We start from the raw sequence: 13,934 nt of genomic DNA, 5'->3' as shown, positions 1-13,934 counted from the left end.
TTTCTTTGAATTTGGTACAAGGGATTATGTTGTAAAACACAATTTTTTTTATAAACAAATGCCATGGATGAGGATCGCGTTCCAGGTGAGGATGGGCATTTATTGGATGCTGCAGCACCACCGACAGGTAAGTGAAGCGAGCACCCTGCGCAATGGCTTCTTCACTGAATAATATACCAGTGGAAGAACCATGAGAGAGTGAAGAGGAGACATTTTCTGAATTCAGTGAGCAAAGCGGAGCAATGCCTTCAGAGAGAGTAGAGCATGGTGGAGGATTTCAGAGTTGTTTCAGATGATGAAATGTATTGTTGCGGTTCTGTAAAACCATCATTCCTCCAAGGGAATGGCACCCAACATATAGCGATCCTAAGACAGTTTTCTCATTAGTATTTGTTTAGTTAGCCTTTTCCATATGTCTCGTGGGTAAATGGAAAAGATGTGTTGCGTAGGGCTTTTAGTGAGGTCTTCAATCCTTTATTTTTTCATTTATTTCATCTCTTTACTTCCCTTTATCTCATACACAAATCATGCAAGCATGCATGCAGAATGGTGAAGATAACAGGACCAGCAAGAGGTCAGGTCAGGTCAGGTATGGGAGCATGTGCCAGAACAGCGCGTCGCTGCGTCCACTTTCCGCCGGTACTCCAGGGGCCTCCGTCTGGCCATCCCCCAGGCAAATTCCAGGCCCATCCCCATCTCCTTGAGATGATGGTCAACCTGCTGCAACCATGAGGCACGTGGTCGGCCCACTGGCCTCCTCCACTCATGAGACTCCCTCACTGAGAGAATCTGGTGAGCAGGATCAGAGTCAGGAAAACGAGCCACATGTCCATACAGCCGCAACTGACGCTCACGGACTATGCAGGTAACAAATCTCATCCGAGTCTCTCTCAGCAACCGCTCGTTGGACACAAAATCCGACCAGCGATAGCCAAGGTCCTTCTTGGTTTAGTTATTCATATTGTGAAACCTCTTTTGAGAAGTCATCCAAAATGTCACAAAAGACTGACTTTACAGAAGGGGTGATCTCTCATGAGCAGTATGTTTTTATGTAAAAGTGCCAGTATAGCTAAAATTAGGTGGCCTTTCAGGAGAAGGTGGTGGCTCATGAGAGGGACCTCTCGATAGGTTTCACTGTATTAGCAATACATTTTACAGATTATCATAAACATAATATAAAAAGAGGATATAAGATCATTGTAATTTATATTTCAGGAAGATAAATCCAACTTTAGTTCAATTAACCGCTCATGAATATTGTCATACAAACTTGTTTTCTGGTTGAAGTGCACATGATGAATATGGTTGTGGTTGGAAAATCATTGGAAAATGTGTGTTTTGGTTCATGCTATTATTTTACGATATATTAACCACGATGGATACACATATATCAGCTAACACATGTATAAAAACATTAAAACTCCTAAAATTGGCTTTAGCGAAAATGCATACAATTGTCACCTCCACTTGGTACGTTTTAACCGATTTTTGCAAATTACTTATACCACAATTCATGACTAGAACAGGCCTGGGTAGGTTGCTGAGCTATTTTTCAATCTGAAAAAAAAGACAAGACAAATAAGTTCTGTATAGGCTACGTCATGATGTTGGACCTGGGTATTCCTCTTGGACTACACAGGCTGCACTCGATAGAGAGAGTACGCACGCCAATGCAACTTGGATCATAGCAGTACGCACGCCAATGCACGTGGATCCTTTGCAGTACGCATGCCAATGCAACCTGGATCCTTTGCAGTACGCATGCCAATGCAACGTAGATCCTTTGCAGTATGCACGCCAATGTAATTTGCAGCATACCATTGCAACCTGGATCCTTTGCAGTACGCATGCCAATGCAACCTGGATCCTTTGCAGTACGCACGCCAATGCAACGTAGATCCTTTGCAGTATGCACGCCAATGTAATTTGCAGCATACCATTGCAACCTGGATCCTTTGCAGTACGCATGCCAATGCAACCTGGATCCTTTGCAGTATGCACGCCAATGTAACCTGGATCCTTTGCAGTATGCACGCCAATGCAACATGGATCCTTTGCAGTACGCACGCCAATGCAACGTGGATCCTTTGCAGTACGCACGCAAATGCAATGTGGATCATTTGCAGTGAGCAAGCCAAGACTGTTGTGGGGCCGGGCGTCGGTTGCGAGCACGACTGCTAGGTGGAGCAGCAGGGTCAACTCCACCGAACACCTGAAATCAAGATTGTACCTTTCGGAAAACTCCAAAAGGTACGGTTCTCTTACAGGACCGTGAATTGTCAATAAATCAACCACGTAGGACAGGGTTATTTGCCAAACTTCAAAATACCTCGAGGCCCACGTGGCGAGCTACGGAGGATTCACACCCTCGACGTCACTCGTACGGGACGAGCCGTATGCGTGTTCGACCCATGCGTAACCCGAGCGGATGGTTACCGAGGTCCCGTCGGTCCAAATGTACAATTTACCGCTTCCCAATTTCCCAACACACACTGTGCTAAGCCAATGAAAGAAACACAGAAACAAGCTGAAACATTTAACAGGGGATTTATTTAAAATGGGGGAGAGGGGGGTAGTACGCTCGGAGCAGAGTTATCCGATTATAAGAAATGAAATGCAATGTACAAGCAAAAGCACTTATCCAGTTTCTACTGAAAGACGGGGCCCCATGGACACACACACGCACACACAGATAACCAGTAAGAAAAATGGACCTTCCCACCTCGTGCGGTTTGGCCGAGACAAGCAAACCAGACCGGTGTGGAGATGCGACCAGCCCAGCGCCAGCGAGATGCGACCAGCCCCGCGTCGACGAGAGGCGACCAGCATCGACGAGATGCGACCCACGCTCCAGCAGACCAGAGCAGCGTCGAGATGTGACCCGCGCTCCAGCAGACCAGAGCAATTCAACGTCGGCGATGAGACGAGAGCAGAAGAAGTGCCAGCGAGATGCGTTCCCCCCCCAGCACCAGCGAGATGTGTCCCGCGCTCGAGCAGACCAGAAGCAATTATCCTTGTTCTTCTCGCGCTCGTCCCGACAACCACGCTCTCCGCCTGTCCGATCGCGCCACAACCTTATTTCCCCTTGTCCAAAGGGGGGGGGTGTCGGGGGGGGGACGCCTCCTTGCTACCCGCTCTCCCTCACTGGACGGTTTTGGCGCGCAAATGCGCTCGTCGCGTCTGTCATTCGCCAAAACGGGCGCCAAGTCGGTTGATTGGTCTGGCGGGGGGGGGGGGGGAGGGCGTGGTGACATCACGTGGACCGCTCCTCACACAGTGGAGGAGTCCCATTGGTGGAAGGACGGCAACCTCGCTCGCATCACCCCGATTGGGCGAGAGCCACTGCGAGGTTCCGCCTTGGACTCCACCCACTGCGGGCGCTTTGGCGTTGTGTTGAAGCGAGGTGAAGGCGTGTTGTTGTTGTTATAAGGGGTGTAAAAATGTAAAAGAAAACTCTAACTATCAAAATAACTCCACAGCGCATGAACATTTAATTACCCATGAAACAAGGGACGGGACCCTAACTAGAAACACACACCAATATAACTGAGCTATCGGGTTGGCTGTCTGTCTGTGTGCACAAGGCTTCCAGATTCATAACAATACAACCTGGATCCTTTGCAGTATGCACGCCAATGCAACGTGGATCCTTTGTAGTACGCATGCCAATGCAACTTGGATCCTTTGCAGTACGCATGCCAATGCAATGAATATATTGATTCTGGCTCACTTTTCCCCATGTAAGTGAATGGGGGATTTTCAGCGATTCATATTTTTTTCCCCTCAAAAGTAAACCCCCTTTTTATCCCAAGGTATATTTATTTGTCTCCCCTTTTAACCTAGGGACACTTTTTTTCAAATAACCAATGCAATAAGATAAAGATTTGTTCAAGTAGTAAAGCAGTAATGTGATTTGTTAAAGGTGATTCTAAAGAAATATCTGAAACATGTAAGCCAAGGGACACTCTTTTTCAAATAACCAATGCATATTGTTTAGCTCACTCATTGAACCTATAAAGATTTGTTCATTCTGAAATTCCTTCAATAGTTTAATTTTCTTTGCACAATAATCCCCATCTAAAATATTTAAAAATAAAACATTTGAATCTTTATATTTTTTAAGATACCCCTTTTTCTGCCATACAAATGTATCGGAAGAGCTCTCTGACTCGAGACCCATTAGAACAAAAAGAGGAGAATTCTTTTCTCTCCCCCTTTGACTCTTACTCCACTCAAAGGTGAACCAACGAATGGGGGAAGGTTTTTAAGTGTTTTCAGTTCGTGCCGTGAAGATGAGGAAGTATTCCGTGAAAGACAAGGCCTCGTGGTTATATTTTAAATCAGAACACTAACAGGCTAATAAACGTACGTTTTATCAAAAGTCATTCAAAGCATTTTCATTTTGTGTTAAAAATGGGTAAAACTGCTTGAGAATGTATCACCCATGCATTTCCCATGCTGAGCTGTCTTGCCCGAAAAGTCATTTCCCCGTGTGGACACACGCCCTGAAAAAATTCCAACATTATGCAATTTTACTTCCTCAAGTTGTTTTATAAAGGAGCCGTCAGTCGTAAACTTTGTCTGAAAGCTTTATAATTGTTCTCATCTTGTCCTATTGAGAAACGATTGAAACATGATCTATCTTTCGTCTGAGGAAGAAGAGAATCCATTACAATATCGGTACGTTTGTGTTCTTCCTCTGAGAATCACAGTGAAACAACTGATTATTAATTAAATCACTGTATGACTAATATATATTGTTTTTTTTTCAACAGATTGTCTCCAATAACAACATCGTTGATCGCCGATGTTGAAAATGAATTATCCGAATTACACGATGTCTAGGCAGAGATGTCTGATTTTGTACAAGAGATTCGGATTTTCAGGGGAGAAATGAGAGAAATCATTACCGACTGGAAGACATTGTTGTTATCTCCTATAATCTTGAAAGATCCGACTTCAAGGTGAGAAACACACACGTGCACGTGCATGTGTGAGTGTATGTATATCTGCTTGTCTCTGTGTTCATTTCTATATCTGTCTCTGTCTGTCAATATGTCTCCTGAGTTTTAACACATTCTTTTTTTTTATTTTTCAGTTTAAACACCTGTCTGGATGAAGCAAGTGCACAAGTTAATCGACTGCAGGAATCTGACCTGGCACTCAAGACATCTGAAGCAGACTGCTTGGATATATCATCTGTTTTTACAACTGAATATTTAATATTATCAATGTTGATTAATTATAAATGCTTTCCTTACAATTATCTGATTCTTAACTACAAAAAGCGAATCAAGGACATTTATGGGGGGAAGTGCGCCCCCCCAATGACACCTCATCCCACCCCCTCCCCTCCCCGTGTGTGTGTGGGGAAGGGTGGGGAGTGGGATGAGGGAGGTGGTGGGTCAAAGGTGGGGGCGCACAGAGGGGATGAGGGGGGGTGGGGCTTGTGTGGGTGGGGTTTATGTGGGTGGGGCTTTGTGGGAGGGCTTTATATGGGAGGGGCTTGTGTGGGTGGGGACTTCTGTGGGTGGGGTTTATATGGGAGGGGCTTGTGTGGGTGGGGCTTTTGTGGGAGGGGTTTATATGGGAGGGGTTTATGTGGGTGGGGACTTCTGTGGGCAGGGTTTATGTGGATGAGGTTTATGTGGATGAGGTTTATGTGGATGAGGTTTGATGTGGATGGGTGAATAGATGGGTGGATGTGCGGGTGGAGCTTGTATGGATGGGTGGACAATTTTTTAAATAAAATAAACATGTTGTGTGTGGGGAACTAATTAACTAATTGACTAATCACTAATTATGTGAATATGATGAATGTGGGTGGAGCTTGTGTGGAGTGAGGTTTGTGTGTGGAGCTTGTGTGGGGTGGGGTTTGTGTGGAGCTTGTGTGGGTAGGGTTTGTGTGGGTGGGGTTTGTGTAGGTGGAGCTTGTGTGGGCGGAGTCAAAAAGGGGCGGATTCAAAAAAATTCAATTTATCTTTGTCTTTTGTAATTCCTGTAAATAAAATGAACCTAAAATCTCTTCCCCTTCTAAATCATATATCTTAGAAGTCCAAGGAACTGTATCTATAACATCAACAATTTTAAAAAGATCGTTCGTCCATCGTTTAATATAACCTTTTTCAAAATGAGATTTCCACCTATTTATTCTTACAATATCACCAACTTTGAACTTCGGTTTTCTGACATTAACCTTTTTTCATATTGTAATTTTGTAAATGTTTCTGATGGTTTCATATTCGTTGACGTGTGAATCGTGTCATTATACTTATCCACAATATCCTGAATAAAAGATGACCATTGTTGTGAACCAGATTGTGTGAATTTTTTATATAGTCTCTCTTTTAAGGTACGATTAAAACATTCAACAACAACGGCCTTTCCTTCATTAAAGGTACTGTATAATGTAATACTGTTATTTTTTTAGAAAATTCATAAATGTTTTGTTATAAAACTCTCTACCCTCATCAGTCCACTTTTTTTTAGGTTTTCTCTTACTTTTATTAAATATCTGTTGAAAGGCTTAGTATTACCTGTTTTGACATAAGTATTTGACATAACATAAGAGTATTACCTGTTTTGTTTTTTAAAGGGACAACCCATGCGTATCTACTCCTCAAATCAATAACGGTTAAAGCATACTTGTACCCCTTATCATTATTGAGTTCAATCAAATCAGCGGACCAGATATAATCAACTTCCTTGGAATAAACCTTCCTTCTCTGAAACTTTGTGAATATTGGTTTATGTAATTCATCAGCTAATTGCTCTTCAGTCTTAATGACATCATTAGAGCCTATAAGTTTTTTTGAATTTCCAAGTCCAAGTTTCAATTTAGCACTGACCATCTTCTTCACGATGAACCTATCAACTTTTTCTCTCAAGGTTGGATTGTGTATCAGAGACAAATTATACAACATTTCTCTATCGGCTTCATGCTTTTCTTCCAAAGTTGTGGTATTCCCATAATCAATATCGTGTCTCATGCACACTTCATCAACTCTTTTGATGGGCTGACTCCATGATTTAGTATTGATTGTCTGCCTCATATAATCTTTTATCCAAGTTTGTGCCTGGACCACAGAAAGAATACCCTGGTAGATTTAATTCCCCTGGTATTCCAGTAGTTGTAAATTTACTTCCTGATAAAAACTTTTGTATATCTCCTCCACGTTTGTGTTTGGAGATAAATTGACACTTTTTGAATCACACACCAAACATGTACCTTTTTGTATAACCTTGTTATTTTTACTTTTAAAATATGAAATATTTTTAGTATTAGTTTTCTTTTTACATTTGAGACAATAACTCATTTATTTATGATAAAAATTTCTACAGAATGCAAAAACCTTTTTAGTTTCCAACATGCACATTTGAATCTTAATTTTTAAAACATAAAGAATCCTTAGAAACGTCTTTACTCTCTCCTCCATTTATTTAAGAAAAAAATGAAAAACTTGAATTAAAATCAATATCTTGCCGATGACAATAGTCTTATCGAAAATATTGCTAATAGACTTGTCAATTCTTTGTTTTCCTCCTCGGTGGGTTGAGTTATTTTCTGTAATACCCCCAATCTTTTTTTGATATTTTGATATTCATTCATTCTCGCTCTTTCCTCCCTCTCCTCCTTCTCTATCTTCTCTCTCTCTCTCCTCCTTCTCTCTCTTCTCTCTCTCTCTCCTCCTTCTCTTTCTTCTCCCTTTCCTCCTCTTTCTTCTCCCTCTCCTCCTTCTCTCTCTTCTCTCTCTCTCTCCTCCTTCTCTTTCTTCTCCCTTTCCTCCTCTTTCTTCTCCCTCTCCTCCTTCTCTTTCTTCTCCCTCTCCTCCTTCTCTTTCTTCTCCCTTTCCTCCTTCTCTCTCTTCTCCTTTTCCTCCTCTTCTCTCTCTTCTTCAACTCCTTCCTCATCCCTTATTATCCTTGAATCGCTTACACCCCATAGAATATCATATATATATATATTCATCAGGATTTCTTGTTATTCCTGTATCCAAAATAATTTTTTTTACACCAGGAAACCAATAAAATTTCTTTTGAATTTCGAAAAGAGCCTTGTGTTTTCTTAACTTCATAATTTTTCCATTATTTAACATTCTAATTAAATCCAAAGTTGTTGGTTTATCAACATCAGCATAATGCAAATCTTTTATTGAAAATACCTCATTCTTATGTTGTAGAACATATATATTAAAATACCGAATACCCTTTTTTTGAAGGTATGCTTGGACACAGAAATGATAATTTTCTTGAAGCCTTCTTGCCGTCATTTATGTATTAGAAATATATGTTAGAATAATATTATGGCACGAAACACCTCCCCATCTTCCCATAGTTAAATCATTTTGTATTTCCTTACTTATTATATATAATCCTGTTTTTTTCTGTTTTCATGATATAAACAAGGGCAAAACCATTATTATATTTACCCTTATTAAATTCTTTTATTTGTTGTCTACTAATTGTGCTTCCACAAAACTCATTCTCGACACCAAGTGGATAATATTCTTCCTTACGAGACTGATTTAATTGTTCCAGGTGTTCTAGGTCAATTTTAAATGACCAATTATACCCTAAATCATTCATATCATACCCCCATTGTTCTATTCTCATACAAACGATACACCCTTCTTTTTAAAAATTTATTTTAATTTGAACTGTGAATTCTGTATGACCTGGAGATAAAATCAACACTTCTGTATCTTTGGAATACACGGCCGTTTTATTTAAGGATATATATTGTGATAAATCACTAAATCTCACCAAGTCATTCGTGTCATTCGGGCTTGGATAATTTTTTAATTTATAAGCATTTTTCATATTAACATTTTTGGTTATATTATATTTATGTCATTCAGCCTGTGCCTTTGTGTAATAATTTGATAAATCAACATCCAGTTCTTGGGATACACCAAAGATAGAACCATCTTTACCAACATAAGTCATTTATATTAGATTAAAAATGTCATAAAAAATTATTTTTGTTGAGTTGAAATAACACATACAGACATAATTGACCACAACACTTGAAATTTAATTCTTGGACTTGAAATGTTTGATAAACACCATTCTGTAAGAATTTTATGACTTCAGCAGGTGGTGGAAGACCAAAACTATCAAAATAATATTTGTCTTGACGATTAAAAATACAAACCCAATGAGAACCATTCCCATTATTATCTTCTAAGTTCATAATAATATTCTTTGTATGTTTAGGCACGTTTGTTAATTCATCTCTCATACAAATAACCACATTATGAATTTTCAATTTCTTACAATATTTGACAAGTTGTAAATTTGATGTTGTATTCTTTCCAAATTCTTTAAACCACTCATCAATGCTCATTTATTTATTAGAAAGATATAATCCATTACCTCTTTTCGTTAATTTTACACCTGCTTGTGCGATCGAAGAAAGCATATCTCCAACCAACAATCTCGCTTTATCAGGCAGACCTTCAAGCTTTTCAGCAAAATCTACAATTACACCACTTCCACTAATTTGTTTCTCCAACTCTTTGTTATGTCTTTCCAATTCTTTTTGAGCCCGGAGTTGAGCCTTCCTTTCGTTGGCAGTTTTCACCGCTGTTGAAATACCACCCGTCAATGCTCCAACCGCACTTAAACCAGCAAATAAAGGAATTAGAAATGGGAGAAATCCTCCACTCGTCTCTCTTATTGAATATTTTTTCAACATTGGTTTTGTCATTTTAATTTTAAGTTAGCCAGTATCGTTCAAGATTTCAACCTGTTCTCTTGTGAGCAAAACATCAATTTTTACTGCTCCTTTTCTCTGAATTGTATTAACGTTAATCGTACAAGGCTTTTGATTTTGAACACAAGATTATAGTTTATGAAGATTTATTTGATTAACATATACCCCAGTTGGTACTTTGCCACTCATTTATTGAACAAAAATTATGTGAGACGAATCATAACACCATTATCTGTATTAATCTGTAATTCTGTTTCTTCCAAAAGCAAACAATATGTATCAACTTCTTCACGCTCTCCTCTTTCAATGTATATGGAAGTGTCCACTCGATTAGACTTTATAGTTTCCTTTTGAGCACTCAGGTCAAACGCATAGATTGTATACAAACTTTTAAATGCTGTCATATCCAAAATAGGTTCTTTATTTTCATTACTTTCACACACCTTTTGTTAAGACTTGTATGTTTCAGCAAAATCATTTTTTTCCCAATTAATTTCCAATCTATCTCGTGGATAAAATGTTCCATCTAGAGAAACACGAAGTTGTTTCACCTTAGCATTATCACTCAATGCATTATACTTATCAGTCGCAGTATCGCCATCTGTTTTTTTTTTTTTAATGATCCACAGATATCATGGCTTTCCTTCCTTCTTCTTCTTCTTCTTCTTCTTCTTCTTCTTCTTCCTCTTTCGGCTTGCTCCCGTTAGGGGTCGCCACAGCGGACCAACCGTCTCCATTTCGCTCTATCCTCCACATCTTCCATTGACACTCCAACCACCCGCATGTCCGCCCTCACCGCATCCATGAACCTCTTCTTTGGCCTTCCTCTTCTCCTCCTGCCTGGCGGCTCCATCTTCAACATCCTTCTCCCGATATACTCCGTTTCCCTCCTGTGCACATGTCCAAACCATCTCAATCTCGCCTCTCTCACTTTGTCTCCAAACCGTCCTACCTGTGCTGTCCCTCTAATATACTCATTTCTTATCCTATCCATCCTCGTCACTCCCAACGAGAATCGCAGCATCTTTAACTCTGCCACCTCCAGCTCCGCTTCCTGTCTTTTTGTTAGCGCCACCGCCTCCAAACCATACAACATAGCTGGTCTCACTACCGTCTTATATACTTTCCCCTTCACTCTTGCATCTACCCTTCTGTCACAAATCACTCCTGCAACTCTTCTCCATCCTGCCTGCACTCTCTTTTTCACTTATTTCCCACACTCTCCGTTACTTTGGACAGTTGATCCCAAGTATTTAAACCAATCCACCTTCCCCACCTCAACTCCTTGCAACTGCACCATACCACCACCCTCCGTCTCATTTACGCACATGTACTCCGTCTTACTCCTACTGACTAACATTCCCCTTCTCTCCAGTGCGTAGCTCCACCTCTCAAGGCTCGATTCAGCCTGCTCCCTACTCTCCCTACAGATCATGATGTCATCCGCGAACATCATAGTCCATGGAGACTCCAGTCTGATCTCGTCCGTCAACCTGTCCATCACCATTGCAAACAGGAAAGGGCTCAGAGTCGATCCTTGGTGCAATCCCACTTTAACCTTAAACCGGTCCGTCATTCCTACCGCACACCTCACCGCTGTCACACTGTCCTCGTACATATCCTGCACGATCCTCACATACTTCTCCACCACTCCCGACTTCCTCATACAATGCCACAACTCCTCTCTTAGCACCCTATCATAAGCTTTCTCTAAATCCACAAACACACAATGTAACTCTTTCTGGCCTTCCCTATACTTCTCCATCAACATTCTCAAAGCAAACATCGCGTAAGTGGTGCTCTTTCCTGGCATAAACCCATATTGCTGCTCACAGATCATCACCTCTCCTCTCAACCAAGCTTCCACTACTCTTTCCCACAACGTCATGGTGTGGCTTAACAACTTTATCCCTCTGTAATTTCCACAGCTCTGCACATCACCCTTATTCTTGAAAATCTGAACCAGTACACTTAATCTCCACTCCTCCGGCATCCTCTCACTTTCCAAGACTTTATTAAACAATCTGGTTAACAACCCCACTGCCATCTCTCCTAAGCACTTCCATGCCTCCACTGGTATACCATCTGGGCCAACCGCCTTTCCAGTTTTCATCTTCTTCATAGCAGTCCTCACTTCATCCTTACTGATCCACCCCACTTCCAGATTCACTATCTCCACCTCTTCCAACCTTCTCTCTCTCATTTTCTTCATTCATCAGCTCCTCAAAGTACTCCATCCACCTTCTCAACACACTCTCCTCGCTCGTCAGCACATTCCCATTTGCGTCCTTTATCACCCGAACATGCAGCACATCCTTCCCAGCTCGGTCCCTCTGTCTTGCCAATCGGTATAAATCCTTTTCCCCTTCTTTTGTATCCAACTTCTCATACAGCTTGTCATATGCCTTTTCCTTGGCCTTTGCCACCTCTCTTTTTGCTTTTCGATGCCACTCCTTGTACTCCTGCCTACTTTCTTCATCTCTCTGACTATCCCACTTCTTTTTCGCCAACCCCTTCTTCCTTATACTTTTCTGTACTTCCTCATTCCACCACCAAGTCTCCTTATCTTCCTTCCTCTGTCCAGATGTCACACCAAGTACCTTCCTAGCTATCTCCCTCACAACTTCTGCTGTCGTTGCCCAATCATCCCACCCATCTTTATCACCATCCAACGCCTGTCTCACCTCCTCCCTAAATTTCACGCAACAGTCTTCCTCCTTCAGCTTCCACCATCTGGTCCTTGGTTCAGCCCTCACTCTCTTCCTCAACCTCACCTCTAAAGTCATCCTACAGACCACCAATCGATGCTGTCGAGCTACACTCTCCCCTGCCACAACCTTACAGTCACTAATCTCTTTCAGGTTGCATCTCCTACTTAAGATGTAATCCACCTGTGTGCACTTTCCTCCACTCTTGTATGTCACCCTGTTTTCCTCCTTCTTCTTGAAATATGGATTTACCACTGCCATTTCCATTCTTTTTGCAAACTCTACCACCATTTGCCCTTCCACATTTCTCTTGTTGAGACCGTACCTCCACATCACCTCCTCATCCTCTTTATTCCCCTCCCCAACATGTCCATTGAAATCTGCTCCAATCGCCACTCTTTCATCCTTGGATACACTCTCCACCACTTCATCTAACTCACTCCAGAAATCTTCTTTATATTCCATCTCACACCCCATATGTGGGGCATATGCACTGATGACATTCATCATCACCCCTTCAATTTCCAACTTCACACTCATCACTCGGTCAGACACTCTCCTCACCTCCAATACCCTCTTGACATAATCTTCCTTCAGGATTATCCCGACACCATTTCTCCTCCCATCCACACCATGGTAGAACAGTTTGAAACCACCTCCAATGCTCCTCGCCTTACTCCCCATCCACTTGGTCTCTTGTACACACAGTATGTCCACCTTTCTTCTCTCCATCATATCAGCCAACTCTCGCCCTTTGCCAGTCATTGTCCCAACATTCAGAGTTCCAACTCTCACCTCCACACTTCTACCCTTCCCCCTCTCCCACTGACTCCGGACTCGCCTTCCCCGTCTCCTTCTCCTCCTTCGCCCAGCAGTAGCACAATTTCCACTGGTACCCTGCTGACCACCGGTACCGGTGGCGGTCGTTGGTAACCCGGGCCTCGACCGATCCGGTATGGAAATTCGTTTTGTTGTCCGCATAATGATTTGGCATAGGTTTTAACGCCGGATGCCCTTCCTGACGCAACCCTGGTCGCCTCTTACGACACACAGGGATATGGTACACCTATTCTAACCGGGGCATACACCGGGCCCAGTAGAACTGGTGCTCATTTCGCCGACCTCGGAAGGATGGCAGGCTGAGTCAACCCCCTGGTGTTTTCGACTTGGTTATATATATATATATGTATATATATATATATATATATATATATATATATATATATATATATATATATATATATATATATATCTATATATATATATATATATATATATATTTATATATATATACATACATATATATACATATATATATACATACATATATATACATATATATATACATACATATATATATACATACATATATATACATATATATACATATATATATACATATACATATATATATATACATATATATACATATATATATATATACATACATATATTAATTCAGTGTCTCAACGGGGCTTGAACTCAGGACCTCTTGGGTCCCAAGCCACTGC

General features: G+C 41.2%; 1 protein-coding gene across 3 annotated transcripts in view; it reads right to left on the bottom strand.

The window, feature by feature from the left end:
- LOC147016664 (uncharacterized) overlaps positions 1–13,934 on the bottom strand; it is a 132,390-nt gene that overhangs the window by 100,126 nt on the left and 18,330 nt on the right. The window lies entirely within an intron of this gene.

The sequence above is a fragment of the Eptatretus burgeri genome, chromosome 11, assembly GCF_056783735.1.
Source record: "Eptatretus burgeri isolate ZD-2024b chromosome 11, Ebu_testis_v1, whole genome shotgun sequence".
NCBI classification, from domain to species: domain Eukaryota; kingdom Metazoa; phylum Chordata; class Myxini; order Myxiniformes; family Myxinidae; genus Eptatretus; species Eptatretus burgeri.
This window is presented reverse-complemented; position numbering and strand designations above follow the sequence as displayed.